General features: G+C 36.0%; 1 protein-coding gene across 2 annotated transcripts in view; it reads left to right on the top strand.

Moving 5' to 3' along the window:
* ASXL2 (ASXL transcriptional regulator 2) overlaps positions 1–22,895 on the top strand; it is a 185,251-nt gene that overhangs the window by 102,682 nt on the left and 59,674 nt on the right. The window lies entirely within an intron of this gene.

Below are 22,895 nucleotides of genomic sequence, written 5' to 3'. Positions count from 1 at the left end.
CAAGCAAAAAAGCACCTAACACAGTTTATATTTTATGGATAGGTCGAAAACAAGGAAGTCAATATTAGAGGAGATAGATCTTATAAACTGAGAACAGAATCATGGTTTTGGGAAATCTTTGCCTTACATGAGCCATCTGCTACAGTAGCTGTTTTGATAAGTGGCTGTGACATCTGTGTTTCTTCTTAGAACTAATAGTTAATAATGGATCTCTAAGAATTTGAGTAAATGTAATATGATATGGGAACAACTGAGAAATAACAGAATGCCACTGTCCCTAATTTATTAGGTAGATGTAGGTAGCATAATCTGGGCATAATAATAGAAGACATCAAGCACAAGGTAAAAGCAAATTAAAAATTGTGGCCAGACAAATACTTTTGAGCTACCTTTGATTTATTTCTCTTTGAGAAATTATCATGATATTGAATATTTGTTATTAGTTTACATTAAGATGAGATGTTCAGTAAATTTATTTCTGGTTGTAGATGGTCTATTTTAATTTTATCCAGCTAAAGTGAGAGTTTCTATTCTAGAATTGGGTTTACATGGAGTTTGGAAGGTGGAGATCAGAGATGTATATGTAATTCATGTTTTACTTAGCAGCTCTCATATTCTCAAGAAATGGATAAATGCCAAGTATCAGTAATGAAGAATTATTTAGTCTCCTGTAGAATGTGCATTGCTCATTCATTTGTCATACATAAGGTATATAGGATAGAATCATATAAATTTTAGGTATATATTATTTACTTATGAATTTTTTTGTAGTCCAGTGCTAATTAAAGTGAAAACTTGTGGCCAGCAGTCATAGTAGCAGCATACAACGTAAAGTTTACACAGCAGTTCTGAATCAATTGCAGCTATCAATAAAAGTAAAGCAAACTAATTGTGCCTATTCCTTTTTCTTGTATAGGATTTTTATTCTCAATCTGGCATCACTTTATTTCAAATGCATTGTAAGACAGGAAGCACATTGAGATAGTATCAAAACCCACTTCCTTTTATGTACAAAAATAAAGAACTCTGACAGCAAAACTGATACTTCTGGTTGAAAATCGATAGAAACTCTCTTGATAGGTATACCTTTTAACCAAAAAGGAACAGAGAACAGAACTTTGAAATTCAGTCCATTATTAAAACTAGTTTATAGATTTCTAAGTGAAAGAACTTACAAATTTGTAGTTTTGTTTGGTAATTTTGGAAACAATGTTCAGAGAAGAGCTTTATGGAATTCCAGGCCAAGGTAAGGTGGAGTAACTCCAGCCAAATGACGATTAAAAACTGTTTCTATTGCTTTTTTTTTTTTTTTTAAATACAGTCATAGCTAAGCGAAGTATCTGCCTTTTGCCCAATGTGAAATATAAATATTGCAGCATGAGGCAACTACATAAGTATTGTTTTTTTCTTCTAATAGAGAAAATTTAAAATTCTGCTAGGTTATGATTGGCTTTAAAAGTTTATTAAGAATAAAGTTTGGGAAATATATCTTTTCACCTCTTAAGGAATTACTATTTCCAGGACCATGAATTAATGTAAAATTTACAACTTGTTCAGAATTACTTAAAATCTGGAATTTGAAAAGTATTATGTCTGGAGTTATTTAAAATAACAGAGAACCCGCCTGCCTCCTGGCACCATTTGTATGCATATTAAGTTACTGAACAGGGATGTCTGTGTATAGTAACATCTTGTTTAAAAGGTATATAGGGAAAGAAACTCATTCTTTGAAAAATTTATTTTTATGGGTAGAGTCCTTTGGGAGATGTTCTCTTCTCTGAGTTAGTTGTTGGTTGCTGAGTTGAAGTTTTTGCTCTGTTTTTAGTACTGGAGAGAGCTGTAGTATTAGGATGTGGATAGTCAGGGTATGAGAAGCAAGGAAGGTGTTCAGGCATGACCTCTTCATTCTGGAATAGAGAACTGTTTGAATATAATCAGGAACCACAGCCCTGCCCAGTTTGGAGTAGATTATACTTAGTTTAGAAAGAAGGATGTTGGAGCTAAAAAGGGCCTATTAGTACTGGTTTCCTCAGAAGAAAGACTATTGTTGGAGTAAAAACCCTTCCTTAAAAGAAAAATTACTGTTTCTGAAGATGAAAGCAGTTTTGGAAATTTTAACTGTAATCAGTCCTTCAACTATTAATGTGTATAGCTCTTAAGTTTCAATTTTGATGTTACTCCTGCAGGGTTTTTGATAGTCTCTGTAATACTCCAGAGAAACCCAGTAAATATCTTCAGGTGAAAATAAAGTTGTAAGTCAGAGATAATTTACAAAAGGTTTTAACTTAAATGTATCTAGTATTAATAGTTTGTATCCTTTAGACTTGCCTCAATATAATAATCACCGTTGAAAATGGGAAAAATCTCACTGCTACAATATATCTGAAAAGTATTAATAGTATCTTCTGATCTGATTGATAATCATTGGATGGTACCTAGCCCATTTTGTTAAATATCCAGCAATCTGGCACTACTTCAACTATGTACATCTGACTTTGATGAGCTTCGACTTTTAAAATCTGTTTTAAATACTTTTCTTGAAAACACTTAATATTTTAATATAAAATTTTTATTACGGATGAATCATGCCAAAAATTCACAGTTCCCTTGCATATCCCTTATTATTAACAGTTTGCATTAGTGTGGTATCTTTGTTACAATTGATGAAAGAATATTACTATAATTGTACCATTAACTGTATTATGTAATTTACATTAGGGGTCAGTGTTTCTGTTGTACAGTCCTATGGGTTTTTTTTGTTGTTTTTGTTTTGTTTTGTTTTTAGTTGCAAATATCTAACATATCTTCTGGAGAATGATCCATATGCGCTAGAGAAAATGGATTATCTTCCTTTTGTTGGATTAACTGTTCCATATATGTCTGTTAAGCCTAGTTAGCTTAGAGTATTGTTCATTTCTTCTATACCTTTATTGATCTTCTGTCTAGAAGTTTTGTCCATTAGTGAAAGTGGTATATTGAAGTCTCCCAGTATTAATGTAGAATCATCTGTTTCTCCACATCTGTCGATATTTGCCTCATATGTTTTGTAGGTCTGCCATTAGGTGTGTGTATACTCACGATTAGGTCTTCTTGTTTAATTGATGCCTTTATTGTATATAGTGACTTTCTTTGTGTCTCATAAGTTTTTACTTAAAGTGTATTTTATTTCCTCTTGGTGTAGATATCCAAGCTCTCTTTTGGTTACTATTTGCATGGCATATATTTTTTTTCCATTCTTTCACTTTTTTTTTTTTTAAGGAGGTACTGGGGATTGAACCTGGGGCCTCATTTTATGGGAGGCAAGTGCTCAACCACTAAGCTACACCTGCTCCCCCATCCTTTTACTTTTAACCTTCTTGTGTCTTTCAATTTAAGGTGAGACTATTGTAAACAACATATAGTTGGGTGATTTTTTTTTTATTCTTTCTGCCAATCTCTGTCTTTCAATTGAAAAGTTTAATCTGTTTACATTTAATATAACTACTGTTAATGCAAGGTGTTCTGCCATTTTGCTATTTGGACTCTAAGTCTTTTACCTATTTGTATCTCAGTTCTTCCATTAATGCTTACTTTCATATTTATTTTTATTGTGCCATTTTAATCCCTTATTTCTGTATATTTTTTTATATGTTTTCTTTTTGATTTCCATGGAGCTTATATTTCAACATCCTAAATCCGTAACAATCACGTTTGGTTTGATACCAACTTAACTTTAATAGCATACATGTGAACTGTTCTTATACCTCCCTCCATCTCTATACCTTTTGTTGTTCTTATTTCAGATTATATCTTTATACAGTGTGTAGTCAAAACCACTGTATTATCATTACTTTTTCTGCAGTTGTATTTAAAAATCTGTAAAAAGTTAGTTCTCTCCCTCCCCCAAAATACAATAATTTATTACTGGCATTTATAATTACCCCAATAGTTACCTTTACTGGGGGTCTTTACTTCTTTACGCTGTTTTGATCCACTGTCTAGTGTCCTTACCTTTTAGTCTGAGGAACTCCCTTTAGCATTGCTTGTAGGGTATGATTAGTAGTGACAAACTCCTTCAGCTTTTATTTATCTTTTAATGTATTAATCTATGTCTCATTTTTGAAAGGCAGCCTCCTTGGATACAAAATTCTTAGTTGACAGTTGTTTTCTTTCAGCACTTAAAATATTTTGTCCCTCAGCCTTTTTGCCTCCATGGTTTTTGATGAGAAATTGGCACTTAAATCTTATTGGGACTCCATTGTATAGAACACATTACTTTGTCTTGCAACTTTCAGTCTTCGAATTCGCTCATTTTTTCTTCTGCCAACTCTAATCATCAGTCTAAACATTCTGGGGAATTTAAAAATTTCCCTTATTTTAGTTTTTACCTCCTTGAGCTTTTGTTCCTTTTTAAAATTTATGTCTCTTTTTTGAAATATTGAAATTTTGTTCATTCATTGTTTTTCTTCTGATATCCTTTATTTCTTTCTTCGTATTTTCTTTTATCTCCTTGAGAAAATTGAGGTTTTTTTTTTTTTTTTTTCAGTCTTTTTCTTGTAAATTTGAAGTCTGGTTCTCTTCGTTGATAGTTTCTGGATTTAGATCTTATTCATTTGGTTGGGCCATTATTTCCTATTTGTAATCGTTTTCTGTACACTGTATTTTTTCTTTTCTTCCTTCTTTTGAGTACCAGGGCTGGGGATTGAACCCCGGACCTCATATGTGGGAAGCTGGCACTCAACCAATGAGTCACTTCTACTCCTCTGAGTTGTTTTCCTCATTTGTTTGCATGTTGTTGTTGTTTTGTTTTGTTTTTAGGAAGCACCATGGACTGAACCCAGGACCTGCCATATGAGAAGTAGGCGCTCAACTACTTGAGCCACATCTACTTACCCCCTGTGTGTTTTAATATTATAAAGTGTTAACTCTGGAATTTATCCCCTGAGCTCTTTGTTTCTTAAGTTTATATCCAGCTAGATATGACAGAGATTTCCTTAAGTTGCCAAATGTAAAATAAAACCAGCTCAAGCAAACACCTTTCAACGTGTTTGTAAATTCACTCTCTGTGGCTCGCGATCTTCTTCATAGTTTAGAACCCCCTATCAAGAAGATCAGCCTAAGGAGAATGTGAAGTGCAGGGTCCTGTCTGTCTTTTCTGAGCCCTGTGTCTTGCCCTGGGCTTATGCTTTCTTCTGGCCTTAGGAATTCCCCCGTTTCCTAGAATTTGAATGCCCCCTGTACTCCCTCTGAAGTACACACTCACTCTCCTGGGTGTTCTGTTTTATGACTTTAGTGCAGGTGATCCTTTCCACTAGGCTGCTTTGACTTCATTGTTTCCTTCTTTGGCTCTCTGGAAGCTGCCTCTGTCTGAAGATTAAGTTCTGGGAGGGAAAGCCCAAGATGAGTTTGCAGGTTCAGTCTTTCAGGATGCCACCCAACAGAATGGCATGGGATAGACACCCCAGAGTTTTTATGGGTTACTCAGCTCCCTCTGGAACAAGGCCAGTGATCTACAATTGGCATGCAGATAGACCAAATAACGCAACAGGAAGGGGGTGGTTGCTAGCAAGGTCTCCGTAAGCTTCACCTACCATTTTAAAGTTTTTTGTTTCTTGTTTGAGGACTCACCAATTACTGCAACCTTTAACTATTTTCCCAAGTTTTGAGGAAGATGGGTCTGCCAGTTTTTGCTAGTTCAAAGATTCTTGTACTCATCTTGCACTGCCATCTTGGTCCAACTAGAAGTCCCTGAAAATACTTAATTTTAAGCTTTAAAAATACAATTTTTCTTATAAGTTGTTCATTTCAAATCATGTGGTGGTATTGGGTTTTTAAAAATCAAATGATAATAACTGCTGATGTTTTGGCCAGTATTTGTTAATATTTTCTTATGTGTATATGGAACCAAGCATTTTATTTGTTTCTTTTTATTTTTTTTAAGGTTTATTTATTTTTTACCTTTATTTTTTTTAATTTATCCCCCCCTGGTTTTCTTTGTCTGCCCTTTGTTTGCTCGCCTTCTCCAGGGGGCACCAGGGAACCAAACCCAGGACCTCCCACTTGGGAAGGGAAGACCTAATGGCCTAGCCACACCCACTCCCAGCATTTTGTTTCTAATGCGTTAAAAAATATGTTCTTAAGTAAGAATGCTTTTAATTTTTTTTTTTTTACCAGTCCATGTTGGAGAACCAGTTATTAAGTTATGCTCTTGATAAGTATTGTTTAGACTATTGTGAGTTTAGACTTACCAAAGTGAGTCTATTAATTATTCAACTGTTTGCCACATTTATTTTTCTCTGGTTTATATTATTTGCCATGTTTTTGGGGATCAAATCTGAGTGAGATTTATGCCCCACCCTTAAAGTTTTCTCAGCAACCTAGATGTGTGGAAAGATGAGCAGATAACTAGCAAAGAACTTAGTAAATTATATCTGTTCATATTTATCATATGACAGCATGGTTGAACTAGTAATGAACTTTGGGTTACTAAGGTACTTCCCTTCTCGTAAATATTTCACCCACTAGTGAAGACAGTAATTATGTGGAAGATAACACGTATAAAGGCAGAAATGGTAGAATGTATGATGTTTTTATGAAGCCATAGGAAGATAATTTTGGCTGGAAATAGTGATTTGTTGAGGGAAAGAGGTTGGGATCAGACTTAATCATTGCTACCAGTTCTTTTTCATAGTTTTTTAAATAGTTTTTTTATAGGTTATTGGTGTGTACATATAATATATGGTATGAATTGGAGAAGGAAGAGAATGACAACACTGGTGACACTTCCAAATTTTCAGTCACATACCAAAAAGAACATGATTGTTGTTTATAGACCTTTTTCCATGGGTTTCATTCTCATGTCCATTTATTTTCTGAATATATTAAATTCCTTTTTTCTACTTACTAGGTTTAGCTTACTATAATTTATTCTTAATCACTGGTATATAGGTGATAAATAATAAATCATTTTCTTAATCACTGGTATATATATATAGGTGATTAAGAATAAATGAACAATAGAATAGTTCATTTCTGTTCTATTGTTAAAATCCTAAATGCTACTTGTCTATCACAAAAATTATAACAGGACCTTGATATATAGTTAAAATAACCTTTATAAGATGGGTTATTTTTGTTTTGGCTTGTCATGATGTAGCTCTAGGGAACCTTGGTTCCTTATTTTGTAACTGTGGCATGTTCCATGTCTTTGTCATATACCCCTACATTATCTCCCCATACTGTTTAGCTGTTTTATATCAGTACATGTTAAAATACCAGTTGTAAAGGACCAATATCCTTGTAAAATACAATAAAAGTGGCCCAGCTGCAACTTCCATCATCATTCCAGAGAAAGGCTACTTTAAAAAGCAGTTGAAGTGACCTTAAAAGACCAGAGATTTAATTTTTTTTAAAAGGAAAAATAAGGGGAGTCAGTATGGCTCAGTCAACATGCATCCGCCTCCCCCATGGGAGATCCAGGGTCCATTTGCTGGTACCTCTTGAAAAACAATAAGCAAAACAAATAAACAAACCAATTCAGGGAAGCTGATTTGGCTCAGTGGTTGAGCACTGGCTTTCTACATAAGAGGTCCTGGGCTCCCGGTACCTCAAAAAAAAAAAAAAAAAAAAAAAAAGAAGAGAAATCAGTTAACTTGCATTTTAAAAAATTAAATCTAACTTGCCTTGCAAAAAAAAAGGAGAGGGGAGCGGCTGAGCACCTATTTCTTCCCATATATGAGGTCCCAGGTTCATTCTCCGTGCCTCCTAAAAACAAACAACAAAAACAATGCTCACGCTTGCTTTTGTACTTGTTGCAGACCAGATCAAACCCCCAGAACAGTATCCTGATCAAGAAACAGTACATTACAGTCCTACAGAGGCTACCCCATCCCATCATGCCATCTTCCAGTCACTACACATAAAAGAAAATCCCCGTCCTAACTTCTGTCAACATAGATTGGTTTTCGCCTGTTAAAAAAATGTTTTTAATTATATATTTTCAGAAAAGTGCTCATAAATCTATACACCTTGTTGAATTTTGACAAACTGAACACTCTCATGTATCAGTGCCCACTTAAGGACCAGATCATTGTCAATACCCCAGTAGCCTTCTTGTACTCCCTTCTGATGACAACCATTGCCCCAAAAGTAACTCCTCTAAAAAACATGTAGTAGTATAGACAAGTCTAGTACAGAATTGAGTGTCCAAGAAAAAATTTTCCATGTTTTTTTAAATGTCAGTTGAATTATCCTTACGTACTCTTGTGTTCAAATAATGTGTGCTGTGTTCACCCACATTCTTGTGTATAGTAATACACCAGATGCTTAAATCTGTATTGTATTCTATGGTATAAATATTCCCTAGTATCCCTAATTTATTTACTCATTCTACCTTTGATGACTCATTCTACCATTGATGAACATTTATAGCTTTTGCCAACAGTTACTTCTGCTGTGATCATTTTTGTATGTTTTTCCTTGGGCATAAGCACTCATTTCTGTTGGGTATGTACTCAGGAGTGAAATTAACTATTGTATTTACAGCCAAGCAATTTTACAAAATGTTTATACCAATTTACATTCCCACTAGCAATGTATGAGAGTTTCGGTTACTTGATGTAGTTGCTAATACTTGGTATTGTTGATCTTTTCAATTTTAGGATTTGGGTGTGTGTATGTAGTATCTCATGCTTTTTTTTTCCCCCAAGATTTATTTGCTGTTTGTTTTTGGTGTCTTTTTGCTATGTGCTCTCTGTGTCTGCTTGTCTTCTCTTTAGGAGACACCGGGAACCCAACCCAGGACCTCCCATATGGAATAGAGGTGCTCAGTGACCTAAGCCACCTCAGCTTCCTGGTTTGTTGTGTTTCTCATTGTCTTTCCTCTTTGTGTCTCTTTTGTTGTGTCATCTTCTTGTGTCAGCTCCCTGTGCCAGCTTGCCTTCTCCATGAAGCAGCAGGAACTGAACCTAGCACCTCCCGCGTCTCATATACTTTTAAATTGCCTTTCCATGTTGGCTAATGGAATTGAACCCCTTTGTTTAGTAGTCATTTGAAATATCTTCTTTTGTGGAGTGCTTAGTGCAACCTCCCTGTTTTTCTAAGAATTAGCTTTTTCTTAGTGACTTGTAGGCATTCTTAGTACATTCCTTTGTTAAAGTATATTTATTGCTAATTTCTTCTCCCTTTCTGTGGCTTGCTTTTTCACTCTTCTTGAAGGCATCTTTTGATGGGTAGAATTTCTTAATTTAAATGTAATACAGTATATCTCTTTCTTAAAAAATTTCATATTCCACTGACATAAAGGTAGTTTCCTGTGTCTGTGTTGTCTTTATGTGTGTGTTGTTGTAATTACAACTTTATTCTTAATCTTCTGTGTTTAAGATCTACAAACCATTTGGAAATTTTGTTTATGAGATGAGAATCAGGTATTTTTCCCTTTATGAACATCTAAATGACCTAGCACTAGTTTTTAAAAAGACTGTTCTCTCCTCTACTGCATTGCAGTGGTGCCTTTTTGTAAGTCAGTTAGCAGTACATGTATAGGTCTGTTTCTTAGCTATATTCTGTTCATAGGCATTTTTGTCTGTCCTTGAACCTATACCGCCGTGTTTTATTTACTGCTGTTTTATATCCAGTAGTGTAAGTCTTTCAGTTTTGTTCTTCAAGATTGTCTGGCCCTTATTGCCCTTCTCATTTCCATGTAAATTTTGGAGTCAGCGTGTCTGTTTTAGACTTCTCCCTACCCCCTGTTAGAATTTTGATTGGAATTACATTGAATCTGTAGATCTGTTGGGGATCTACTGACATATTTATATTATTAAGCCTTTCAATTCATGAATATGGTATATTCCTCTATTTTTTTGAGTTTTCATTCATTTTTCTCATTAAGGTCTTATAATTTGTCTTTGGGAATACATTATCTCATCTCCCAAGGTTGCTTTCTGGCAGCACAACCCTGAGAGATGGCTCACATAAAAGAGTATGCAGAGCCTTGCATTGTTGGCATACCCAGCCAGATTACAAGTAGCTGCACTCAGGGTCTGCAGTGAGTTGCCCCTCCCAACATTAACATTGTGTCTAGCAACTTGCTAAATTCATTTTTAAATTCTTTTTTTTTTTTAAGATTTATTTTTGTATATTTATCCCCCTTCCCCCCCATCATCTGCTTTCTGTGCCAGTTTGCTCCGTATGCTTCTGTGTCTGCTTGTATTTTCATTAAATGGCTCCAGGAACCGATCCTGGGACCTTATGGAGTGGGAGAGAGGCGATCATTCTCTTGTGTCACCTCAGCTCCCTCATCTGCTGCATCTCTTATTGTTTCTTCCATGTTTTCTTGTTGCATCATCTTGCCGCGCCAGTTTTCTACACGTGCCAGCACTCCTGCACAGGGCAGCACTCCTGCGTGGGGCGATACTCTGCGCAGGCCAGCGTTCTGCATGGGCCAGCTCGCCTTCACCCAGGAGGCCTTGGGCGCCAAAACCCTGGACCTCCCATATGGTAGACAGGAGCCCAGTTACTTGAACCACAGCTGCTTCCCACATTTTTAAGTTCTAATAGATTATACATAGGGTGTTTTTTCCCCATTGTCTCATATATAACATGTAATTTATGAATAATGTCAGTTTCATAAATTTTTCTTGCTATGTTGTACTTGCTAGGACTTCCAGTATACAGCGGAATAGAAATGGTAATAACCATTATTGTGTTATTCTCTATCTTAAAGGTAAATAAAGCTTTCAGTATTATACCATTTTAAGAATATTAATTGTGAGTTTGTAGATAATATTAGATTAAGTTAGCTCTCTCTTATTTATAGTTCATTGGGTTTTTATAATGAACAGGTACTGCATTTCTTTAATCTCTTGAGATAATTTTTTCCTTTTATTTTGTTAATATGGTGAATTACTTTGATATTTTTATATTAATTGTTGAACCAACCTTGTATTTCTAAAATAAAACAACTTGGCCAAATATGTTATTAATCCTCTTGATTTAATTTTCTGATATTTGCTAATACTTTTTTTTTTTTTTTTTTTTTTAGCTTTTATTGATGAGAAAGATTGGTCACATTTTTCCCCCTCTCACATAATGCCCTTGTCAAAATTTGGTATCATAAAATGAGTTAGTATTTCCTCTTTTTTGGTTCTCTGAAAGCTTTTGTCTCAGATTGATGTTACTCCTAAAATTTTTTGAAAAGTTCACTGGTACAAGCCAGCTGGGCCTGGAAATTTCTTTGTGGAATATTATACTTTTTATTAAAGTTTAAATAAATTTAGCAAAATACCCAGATTCAAATGGCCATTCTGTGAGGGTTCATTTCTGAACTCTGAATTCTGTTACCTTGGTCTATATTTCTGTCTTTATACTGTTACACCTCTATTTTGATCACTGTAGCTTTGAAGTACAATTTAATTGAGAAATGTGAGTTCTCCACCTTTGTTCTTCATTTTCAAAATTGTTTTGGCTATTTGGAGCCACTTATAGTTCCATATGAATTTAATGATAGACTTTTCCAATTCTGGAAAAGGGCTGCTGAAATTTTGATAGGAATTGCATTTGAGTTTGTAGATCGCTTTGGGTGATATTGACATTTTAATATAAGTTTTCCAGTCTGAACATGAATGTCTTGCCATTTATTTAGGGCTTCTTTAATTTCTTTTAGCAGTTGTTTATAGTTTTCATTGTACCAGTCTTTTGTATCCTTGGTTAAGTTTATTTCTAAATATTTCATTCTTCAAGATGCTATCATGTCTATGGTTGTACATACCACCTGAATGCACCCAATCTTGTCTGATCTCAGAAATTGCTATCATAAATAGAATTGTTTTCTTAATTTCCTATTCATATTTTTCATCACTAGAGAAACGTTTGTGGTGTGGTTGTACCCTTCCACTTTGTGGAAATCATTTATTAGCTCTTGTATTTTCCTCATGGATTCCTTTGGAATTTCTACATATATCATGTTATGCGCAAGGCTTTTTGCTTTTGCTGTCATAGTTGCTCTGTTTTAATATGTAAGGAAATTTGGTGAGACTCAGAACCCACTCTACCACTTCATTCTTATTATTTCTCTTCCTTTCTCTTTTGCATTTAAGGCCGCAGATTTTCCATTAAATTCTGTTAATTGGCGAGGCTGTATTTTTAGTGTTTAACTAAAGAAAAAAATTTTTTCAACAGTCACAAACTTACAGAATAGTTGTAGATAGAGGTTTTTTTTTGTTTTGGTTTTGTTTTGTTTTGTTTTGTTTTTTCTCTGACTCTTGGAGAGTAAATTCTTGAGGTGAGAATGTCTCATTACTCCAGAATTTAGTCAGAGTCAATAAATTACATCAGTAAAAGGCCCAGATAGTAAATATCTTAGGCTTTGTGGGCCATGTGTTCTCTGACACTGTAATTCAACTTGGCAGTTATAATGCAGAAGCAGTCATAGACAGTGCGTAAGCAAATGGATGTTCCTATGCTCCGATAAACCTTTATTTATAAAAATAGGCAGTGGGCAGTAGTTTACCAGCCCCTGCTTTAGTGTGTATTTCCTATAAGTCAGAATATTCTATATAATCTCAATTCAAAAGCAAGATATTAACAATGATTAATTACTATCTTCTGATATTTAAGCTCTATTTGAATTCCCTGTTATTCCAGTAATGTATTTTTTTGCCATATATTTTTTTGTTGTGTACATTTTAAGTGTACAATTAAGTGGCATTAATTTTTACAATGATGCACTACCATCATCACCTCCCATTACTAAAACTTTTTAAAACCCAAAATATGCCACATTTTAAAAACTCTGAAAAACAAAGAAAAGGGGCTTTGACATTTTAGAAGCTACCTTAAATCCTACCTTCTCAAAGTTCAAGAAAACCAATTTCTTATTAAAAAAAGAGCAACCGAAGTAGAGAGCAAATCCCTTACAAGGTTGTTTTAAGAAAAAGTAATAAGGAATAGAATACCATCTTTACCGACAATAAAGCATTCCAGAAATACATTTCCGCAAAATAATCAAAACTATAACCAATTATTTTTAAACAAGTTAAATGACTTCAAGAAAACAATAGAAGGCAATGAAAGAATAACATAATTATTATAAAGTATTAATAAAACTCAAAAATGAGTTGCTAGCTCTCAGGAAATAATTGGAAATAAAAGAAAAAAACTCATCAGAATTGATGATTAAACTAGAAAGAACAGAAAGCAAAAAAACACTGCATGGTGTAAGAGAAATAGAAGGTAGAAAAGAACGTTACGAGAAAGAGAAAGAAAGAGTATATTGAAAGAGCAGACAGGGCTTCCTTCTGCTTCTGGACAAAATGGAGTAACGGGAACCAACTTTACTCTCCCATCTGAAACAATTAAAAACAGAACAAAATGTATGAAACAATGGTTTTCAAAACATCAGACATCAAGCAAGGATAGTGATTCTTGAGAAAAAAGAAACAAATGTGGTAAACCCTATGAGTTGCTTAGCCTGGATGAACTTTCCAATGCAGGTCTGTTACAAGTGAAACCCAGTGGTCTACCTGGACTCCCAGGTCCTTCTCCTTAAAGCAGGGCAACTAGTATTGACAGGATAGAGCAGTGGAGAGTAGAGAGCTGCAGGGAGAAGGAAAGAATGCTAGTGATATGTAGATGATCCACCTCTATTCTTCATCTTAGCACTCCTCACTTTTACATTTGAGGAAACTCCCTGAGGCTGTGCAAAGAATCACAAGAAAAGATTATCAGAAATAATAATCTTAGTTCACAGAGGACACAGAATAGTCCTGTTCTCACTAGCTAGAGTGGGTAACCTAATTTACAGGCATCAAACTGAGTACTTAGAGGGTTTTTTTACCTCAGCAGTGGGGACAAAATTAGACCTAGACTTAAATGTTGCTGTGGCTTTAAAGCAAGACTCAAACTGTTCCCAGATAACTGTTTTCCATAATACAGCCCAACAATATTTATAGGAATACATAAATAACCTGCCGAAAGCAAAGTTTAATTTATAATGTCTGGCATCCAATAAAAAATAACCAGGCATCCTGAATAGCTGAAAGCATTCTAAAAAAGAAGAGTGACATGGGAATTTCACTGCCTGACCTTGAAACATATTACAAAGGTACAGTGGTCAAACCAGCATGGTATACTGGCATAAAGATAGACATATCAATCAGTGTAATAGAATTGAGAGTCCAGAAATAAACCCTCACCTCTACAGCTACCTCGTTTTTGACAAACCTACTCAGTCCATCTTAATGAGACAAAACAGTCTCTTCAACAAATGGTATTGGGAGAACTGGATATCAATAACCAAAAGAATGAAAGAGGACTCCTCTTTCACTCCCTGTACAAGAATCAATTCAAAATGGATTAAAGACCTAAATATAAAAGCCAGGATCATAAAACTACTAGAAGAAAATGTAGGGAAACATCTTAAAGACTTTGTGGTAGGTGGTAGTTTCTTGGACCTTACACCGAAAGCATGTGCAACAACCAAAAAAAAAGAAAAGATAAATGGGACCTCCTCAAAATTAAACACTTTTGTACTTCATAGGACTTTGTCAAAAGGGTAAAAAGGCTGCTGATTCAGTGTGAGAAAATATTTGGAAATCACATATCCGATCAGGGTTTAACATCCATGATATATAAGGAGATGTTACAAATAAACAATAAAAAGACAAACAACCCAATTAAAAAATGGGCAAAAGACTTGAATAGATATTTGTCCAGAGAAGAAATACAAATAGGAAAAATACATGAAAAAATGTTCAACATCACTAATGATTAGGGAAATGCAAATCAAAAGTACAACAAGGTATCATTTCACACCTATCACAATGGCCACTATTGAAAAGACAAAGAACTCCAAGTGTTGGAGAGGTTGTGGAGAGAAAGGAACACTTATTCACTGTTGGTGGAAATGCAGACTAGTACAGCCACTGTGGAGGACAATTTGGCAGTTCCTAAAGAAGTTGAATATGAGTTGCCACGTGACCCTGCAATACCACTTTTGGGTATGTACCCAGAAGAACTGAGAGCAGTCACATGAAAAAACATCTGCACACCTGTGTTCGTAGAGGCATTATTCCTGATTGCCAAAAGTTGGAAACAACCCACGTGTCCATCAACCGATGAATGGATAAACTGTGGTATAGTCACACAATGGAATATTTATTACACAACTCTAAAGAAATGAAGTCATAAAGCAAATGATAACATGGAAGAACCTGGAGGACATTATGTTGAATGAAACAAGCCAGACACAAAAGGACAAATACTGTATGATTGCATTACCCTATGAACTAAATACATTGTGTGACATGTGTAATTGCATTTATATAAAATGTAAATATAAATCAATTTATGAAGATGAAATTTTCGATTAGTGGTTACGTAGGGCTAGGGAAGGCATGCTAAGGGGTGTGTGGAGTTTTTCTTTTTGGAGTAATAATTCTAAAATTTTTTATGATGATGAATGCCCAACATTGTGATTATACTAAAAGCCATTGATTGTACACTTTGGATATATCAAATGGTATGTGAATGGATCTCAATAAAACTGCTTAATAGACAAATAAATAATTGTGCAAGAATAGCCAGAATATACAGCAGAATATACAGCAGGGGAAACAGATTAAGAGCTGAAGAATTTTCTTGTTTGTCTGTTTTTTGTTTATTATTATTATTATTGAAATGATGAAAATGCTCAAATAATGATTGAATTGGTAAATGCACAACTTTGTGATCATCCCAAATACCATTAATTGTACACTTTGGTGAATTGTATGCTTTATTAATATATACCAATAAAAATGATTTGTTAAAAAAATAATAACCAGGCATGCAAAGAAGTGCAGAAATATGACACATAATTTGAGGAGAAACAAATCAACTGCTGCTGACCCAGAAATGGCACAGGTTATAGAATCAATAGTAAGGAGTATTAAAATAGTCGTTAAAACTCTATTCAAGAGGCTAGATTAAACTATATTAAGGAGAGGCATGGAAGACATAAAAAGGCCCAAAGAGAATTTCTAGAGATAGAAACTACAGTGTCTGAGATGAAAACTGCATTGGATGGGATTAAATAAAGATTAGACATTGCAGAAGAAAAGATTAGTGAACTTGAAGACATGTTAATAGAAATGAAATGCAGGAAGAAAAAAAAAAATGAACAGAATTTCATTTAGCTGTGAAATCAATCAGGACCCTAAAAATGTGTGATTGGAATCTCTGAGGAGTGGGGGTTGCGGTCAGAGTTGAAACAAAAAAATATATATTTGAAAAGGCACACCATGTACCTGAGAATATCCATTCAGAATGACCAATAAGAAGTCATGTTGTAAATTATTGAACTTTAAAGATTAAAAAAAAAAATGTTTTCAGCATTAGGAAAAAAGAGCAAGTGACTTAAAAGGATAATAAAATTAGAACATCACCAGACTTCAATAGCAACCCTTTGTGTCAGAATAAAATAGAGTAACATATTTAATATACCCAAGGAAAGAACATGGGAGCCAAGAAATTTATACCAAGCAAAACTGTCTTTCAAGTATAAAGGATATAGTCAAACTGTTACCAACAGACAAGAACTGAAAGAATATTATCTGCATAAGCCTTTTCTGAGGACTCTACAAAAGGGCAAGCTTTGGACAATCCCATTGACATAAAGGCTGGTAGTGATCATTGAACTAGAAACTAAGACTAAATAGTTTAAAGGGAGAGAGTTTAGTATTGTAATAGCTATATGCTCAGGTAATGTAGATTTAGTACAACTAAAAAAAATGGAGAATATATTCATATTTTTACTGTTCTCAGTAATTCTATCAGTGATATTCGTATAGTTATTCTGAGACTGTAGAATAATGTGGGCATGCAGAAAGAGGTTTTATCATAGGACTGAGGCTACTAACCTTTGAAAATTCTACTTGCAAGTTTGCCGGTGGCTGGCATTTGGGTACATGGATTTCAGGAGTGTCTCCATCATTCTTTGATAAAGGTAGCTCACTGTACCTAAACTGTTTGTGCAAAGAGTATAATTTGTGCTAAACACCTGATTTCCTTCTGGGGATGTGGCATATTAGTACATACCAGGCAGAGGATGACCACCCCCCAATAAATACCTTGGACACTGAATCTCTAATAAGTTTCCCTGGGAAGAAACATCACACACAAGTTGTTGCAATTTTGTTGCTGGGGAAATGTGCTCTGTGTGACCCTTTTTTGGGGGAGAACATTAAGAAAACCAGCATGTATTGATTCCTCCAGTCTCTGCCCAGTAATATACTTTCATAGAAAATCAGTCTAGTTGAGAACCACATTACATTTGCTTGTCATATTTTATTTTATTTATTTTATTTTTTATTTTTTTTTAAGATTTATTTATTTAATTCCCCCCCCCCCTCCCCTGGTTGTCTGTTCTTGGTGTCTATTTGCTGCGTCTTGTTTCTTTGTCCGCTTCTGTTGTCATCAGCGGCTCGGGAAGTGTGGGCGGCGCCATTCCTGGGCAGGCTGCTCTTTCTTTTCACGCTGGGCGGCTTTCCTCACGGGCGCACTCCTTGCACGTGGGGCTCCCCCACGCGGGGGACACCCTTGCGTGGCACGGCACTCCTTGCGCGCATCAGCACTGCGCATGGCCAGCTCCACACGGGTCAAGGAGGCCCGGGGTTTGAACCGCGGACCTCCCATATGGTAGACGGACGCCCTAACCACTGGGCCAAAGTCCGTTTCCCTGCTTGTCATATTTTAGAACAGTTCCTCAACTCTTATTTGCCTTTCATAACCTTGGCATTTTTTGAAGATTACAGGCCAGTTTTTTCATAGAATACCCCTCAATTTGGATTTGTGTGCCTTACGATTAAATTTAGAATATTCCTCTTCGGCAAAATTATTACTATTTTATGTTATAGTGTTCCCATTGTATCCTATAGTTGTTTCATGATTTTGAGTTGTCCACTATAGATGATGCCTTCCAGGCCTCTCCACTTTAAAGTTAATACTTTTCTCTGTAGAATTAATCAGTATTTTGAGGGGATTATTTTGAAATGATGTGAATATCCTGCTCAGCAGCCTTTCAATTTTAGCTTTCCTTTATTTATATCTGTGTGAAGTGTTTTCCTGTTTATTCAGGGGATTATAACCTGTTGTATGTTTTCATGTTCCAATTATCATGTTTCAACTATTGGGAGCACCATCAAGCTGGCTTTTTGTGTCTTTTTGACATGTTCACATCATTCTTCGAGTATCTTTTAGTTTTCTGGTTCATCTTATACCATCTATGACCCAGCTCTGGAATTAGCCATATCTCGAAGGAGTCCTGATTCCCTTAAAAGCCAAGAACTGGTCCCTATGTATGTTCATTGTTATCAGGTTGTTTTTGTCCCCAGGCCTTCTCAGTGAACACTTATTTTTATCTCTTATTTATTTCTATATCTGTATTTTTAAAACCATGAATAGAACATCCATTTTCAGTCCAGCACCATAGGGTTCATTCTCTATCCCATTTCATATTTGTAATTCCCTTCTCCGACAGTGAAATTTCAAATTCCCTCTGAAGGTGCCCCTTATCTCTCTCAGGTTCTTACACCCCATGCTTGATTGCCCTTCTTATTCTGTCTAGTCTTAGACTCCCCATGTCTGACAACATTCCTCCCTCCTCCCCAAAGGAGTTCCTTTTCCCTCTGCTTGGGCTCTGATATCTTATGCTAAACCAGTGCCCCTCTGCCTCAAGTATGCTTCATCCTCATTCCAGCACAGATTCCTACCTTGGTCTGTCCCCCTATCCTCACCCCTCCCTCCTCCCCCCCACCACCACTTGTGTAGGCTTGAACTTTTCAGGAAGGGAACTCTAGAGGTATCTAATTAGGAAAATTTTTTTGGCTTTTCTGGCTAGAACTTTATTTCGAAAATACAGGAACTCTTATGTCACTTAAAGATGAGCATAGGAAAAGGATTGTGGTTAAGCCTTATACTGTGATAGTGCTGGGAAAGAAGAGTGGCTATTGATATTAATAATATATACTCAGATAACATACCAAAAATGAACCTCCAAAATAGATGAAAACTGTTTCTTAATATTTTTAAATGAGCCACAGGTGTTTTAAGAAAATATATTATAGACACATTATTCAGCATAAATCCAGATTAAAATGCTCTGAAATTAGATTGATAGAAAACAGTGGTATATGAAAGATGATAATACTCAGGAAGTTATAAATTAAGGAAAAACACTTCACAAATGAAGACTAAATTAGTAGGGCAATAAAAACAAATGAAGGGAAGTGGATTTGGCTCAATGGATGGAGTGTCTGCTTACCACATTGGGAGGTCCAGAGTTCAAACCCAGGGCCACCTGACGCATGTGATGAGCTGGCCCATGCACAGTGCCGATGTGTGCAAGGAGTTGCGTGCCACGCAGAGGTGTCCCCCGCGTAGGGGAGCCCCACACACACAAGGAGTGTGCCCCTTAAGGAGAACCGCCCAGTGTGAAAAAGGTGCAGCCTGCCCAGGAGTAGTGCCGCACAGACAGAGAACTGACACAATAAGATGACGCAACAAAAAGAGACACAGATTCCCGATGCCCCTGACAAGAATATAAGCAGACACAGAGGAACACACAGTGAATGGGCACAGAGAGCAGACAGCTGGGGGGTAGGGTGGGGAAGGGGAGAGAAATAAATAAAAAATAAAAATCTTTAAAAAAAAATAAAATAAAAACATGAAATAAGAATCTGAGAAAGTATTAAAATACAAAATGAGTGAAAAAGATTCAATGTGGAAAAGCAGATGTGGCTCAAGTGATAGGGCCTCTGCCTACCATATTTGCCTACCTGGGTTTGATCCCTGGGCCCTCCTGATGAAGAAGAGAAAGAGAAAACATGCCTACACAGCAAGCCAGTACCTGCATGGTGAGCCAGTGCCTGCGTGGCAAGCTGAGTGCCACACAGGAACCGAGTGCCTGTGCAGTGATCCAGTGCCCACATGGCAAGCCTAGTGCCTACTCAAGAAGCCGAGTACCTGCACAGTGTGCCAGTGCTTGCGCAAGTGAGTCACATAGCAAGGTGATGACACAACAAAAGAGATGAAGAGTACAGTCAAGGTGAAGCGCAACAGAGACCAGAAACTGAGGTGGCGCAGTTGACAGGAAACCTCTCTCCACATGAGAGATCCACAGGATCGAATCCCAGTGAAATCCTAGAGGACAAAGACAAGGAAAAAAGACAAAAAGAGAAGTAGATACAGAAAATCACACAGCGAATGGACACAGCAAAAACAGCAGGGCAGTGTTGGGGTGGGGTGGGGGGAACCACAAAGAATTAAAAGGATTAGTGTGTTAAAAAAAAAAAATTCAATGTTTATATAATGGAATTTCAGAAGAAAAAGAGCCAAAGCCATGAAACAGAAAAAAATGAGCAGAAGTATAAAATACACACACACTCTTTATTTTCACCCAAAAATACAACTAAAGAGCAATGGAAGGATAAAAAAAATAATAAAAATGGTTTCCTATGGGGAAGAGAAGTACTAAGTTGGTGTAGACAGGGAAAGGAGTTAGACTTAAATGAAAGTATCTTGTTTTATAGCTTTATGTAATTTTTAAAACAAATTTTAAGCATGCATTTTCTAGACATCGGAAATAAACTTTAAGCCTATATTAGATATATGCATAATGACAGAGAAAAGTAACTGGGAAAAATCTTAGGTGGGTGAGACCAGACATAAATCTTAAGCTGCATTCAGTAGTCTTATTTTCAGTTAATGTATTTTTATGGTCATTTTGAAAGTAGATCTGTAATAGAAAGTAAATTAAATATAATAATGTTGTTATGAACCAGAATTATCAGAGGAGAAGAAGAGTGATAGAAATGTAGAACTAAAAAGGTTAGGTGAAAACTCTGTCATCTTAAATTTGAATTTGGTATTGAAGTCTAATTTATTTTTCTCTGTCAAAATGATGGCTTATTTCCTGGTTCTGATCCTTACAAAGGTCCAGAAGCAGTGGTAACCCGGTAGCAGTGAACACCCGTGGTGTTCAGATAGTGGTCTTTTAATACCATTTCCAGTTAAAAGGTATGAGGGCTCCTTGAGAAAGTGGCTCGTTCCATATCCAGGGCAAAAAAATTATGCAAGATTTGTCTGAGACTACTTTCAGTGCCAGAGAGCAGGAAAGCAACCAAACCCTGCTGGAGCCATGTCACAATGGCATTGTAAAACTTGAGGAAAAATCCCACTAGCTCAACATGGGTGCTAGATCCTTAATAATTGCTAATGACTTAAGCATGTCACATACATAAGCATCTGTGAGTTGATAATGGTGCTTTAAAAAAATTGTCACCTCTGGAGTTTGCTAAGGTATTATATTAGATTCCTGAGGCTGCCATAACAAGTTACTATTAAGCTGGGTGGCTTAAAATGAGAGAAATTTATTTTCTCTTGGTTCTAGAGGCCAGAGTCCAAAATCAAGGGAGGGCAGCTGTGTTCCCTGTAGACAGGCTCTAGGAGAAAAACTGTTATTTGCTTCTTGCTTCTGGTGGTGGCTCTTGGCTTGTGGCCATATGTTGTCTTCTCTATGTGTTTCTTATAAGAATACTTGTCATTGGATTTAGGCCCACCTAATAATCTAGGAAAATTTTCCCATCTGTTTTAGTTTGCAAAGGCTGCTGAGAGCTAAATATACCAGAACTGGGTTGACTTTCATAATGGGAATTTATTAGATTAAAAGCTTACAGTTCTGAGGCTGTGAAAATGTCCAGATCAAGGCATCACCAGAGATGCCATCTCCTTGAAAGTTGGCTGCAGGTGATTCTGGACTCCTTCCATGGAGCAAGGCACATGGAGGCAATTTGCTTCTCTTCTAGGTCTTGTTGCTTCAGCTTCTGTCTGTTCTACCTCTGACTTCCTCTCTCCTGGGTTTCTCTCTGAGCTCCTGGGTTCCTGTTCTCCCATCTTTGCAGCTTTTTCTCTGTATTTCTCTGCTTTTAGTCCTCTTTATAAAAGACTACAGCAAGAGGACCAAGACCCACCTTGGATCCTGCAATCTAATCAAAGTCCACCGAGCTGAAGCAATCCAATCAAAAGAGTCCTAAACCCACAGGAATGGATTAGCCTGAAGGACATGATTTTCTGGAATTCACCCAGCTTCAAACTGTCACACCATCTTAAGATCCTTAGCCCTATTAACAAAAAACATTCACAGTTTCAGGGATTAGGACCTGTACATTTATTTCTGGGGACCACCATTCAGCCCACCAGAGGTACCAACTCATTATTCCATATTTTGTGTGTGTTTTATTTGAGAAGTTGTAGATTTATAGGAAATCATGGAGAAAATAGAGTTCCCCTAAAACTTTCCACCCCCATACACAGTTTTCCCTATCCTTAACACTTTGTATTAGTGTACCTTTGTTAATAATTGATGAAGCAATGTTATTATTATAGTTATACATTAACAATAGTCCATAGTTTACAATAGGGTTTACTGTACTGTACAGTCCTTTGGTTTTTTCCAAAATTTTTATTCTTGTAACATTTATTAAACTTTTTTTTTTTTTTAAGGTACTGGGGCCAGAGATTGAACCCAGGACCTTGTATGTTGGAAGCCATTGAGCCCCACCAACCTGAGTTGGTTTCTTCCTTTGTTTTTTTGTTGTTTGTTTGTTTGTTTTTAGAAGGCACTGGGAACTGAACCTGGGACCTCCCATGTGGAAAGCAGGCACTCAAGCACTTGAGCCACATCTTCTCCCATAAACTCATTCTTAAAACATGTAAAGTTCAAGTTTTGGCTCTGTACCTTACTAGCTTTGTGTCTTTTGGGCAAGCTACTTAAATTTCCTAATGTGTAAAATTTAAAGGGTAGGAGATGAATGTGTATATTTGACATTTATCTGTGTTTAAGTGTATGTCCTTAAAAATATTTTCATATTTTTATTTGCATA

This window comes from Dasypus novemcinctus, chromosome 25 (assembly GCF_030445035.2).
Source record: "Dasypus novemcinctus isolate mDasNov1 chromosome 25, mDasNov1.1.hap2, whole genome shotgun sequence".
Lineage (NCBI taxonomy): Eukaryota > Metazoa > Chordata > Mammalia > Cingulata > Dasypodidae > Dasypus > Dasypus novemcinctus.
This window is presented reverse-complemented; position numbering and strand designations above follow the sequence as displayed.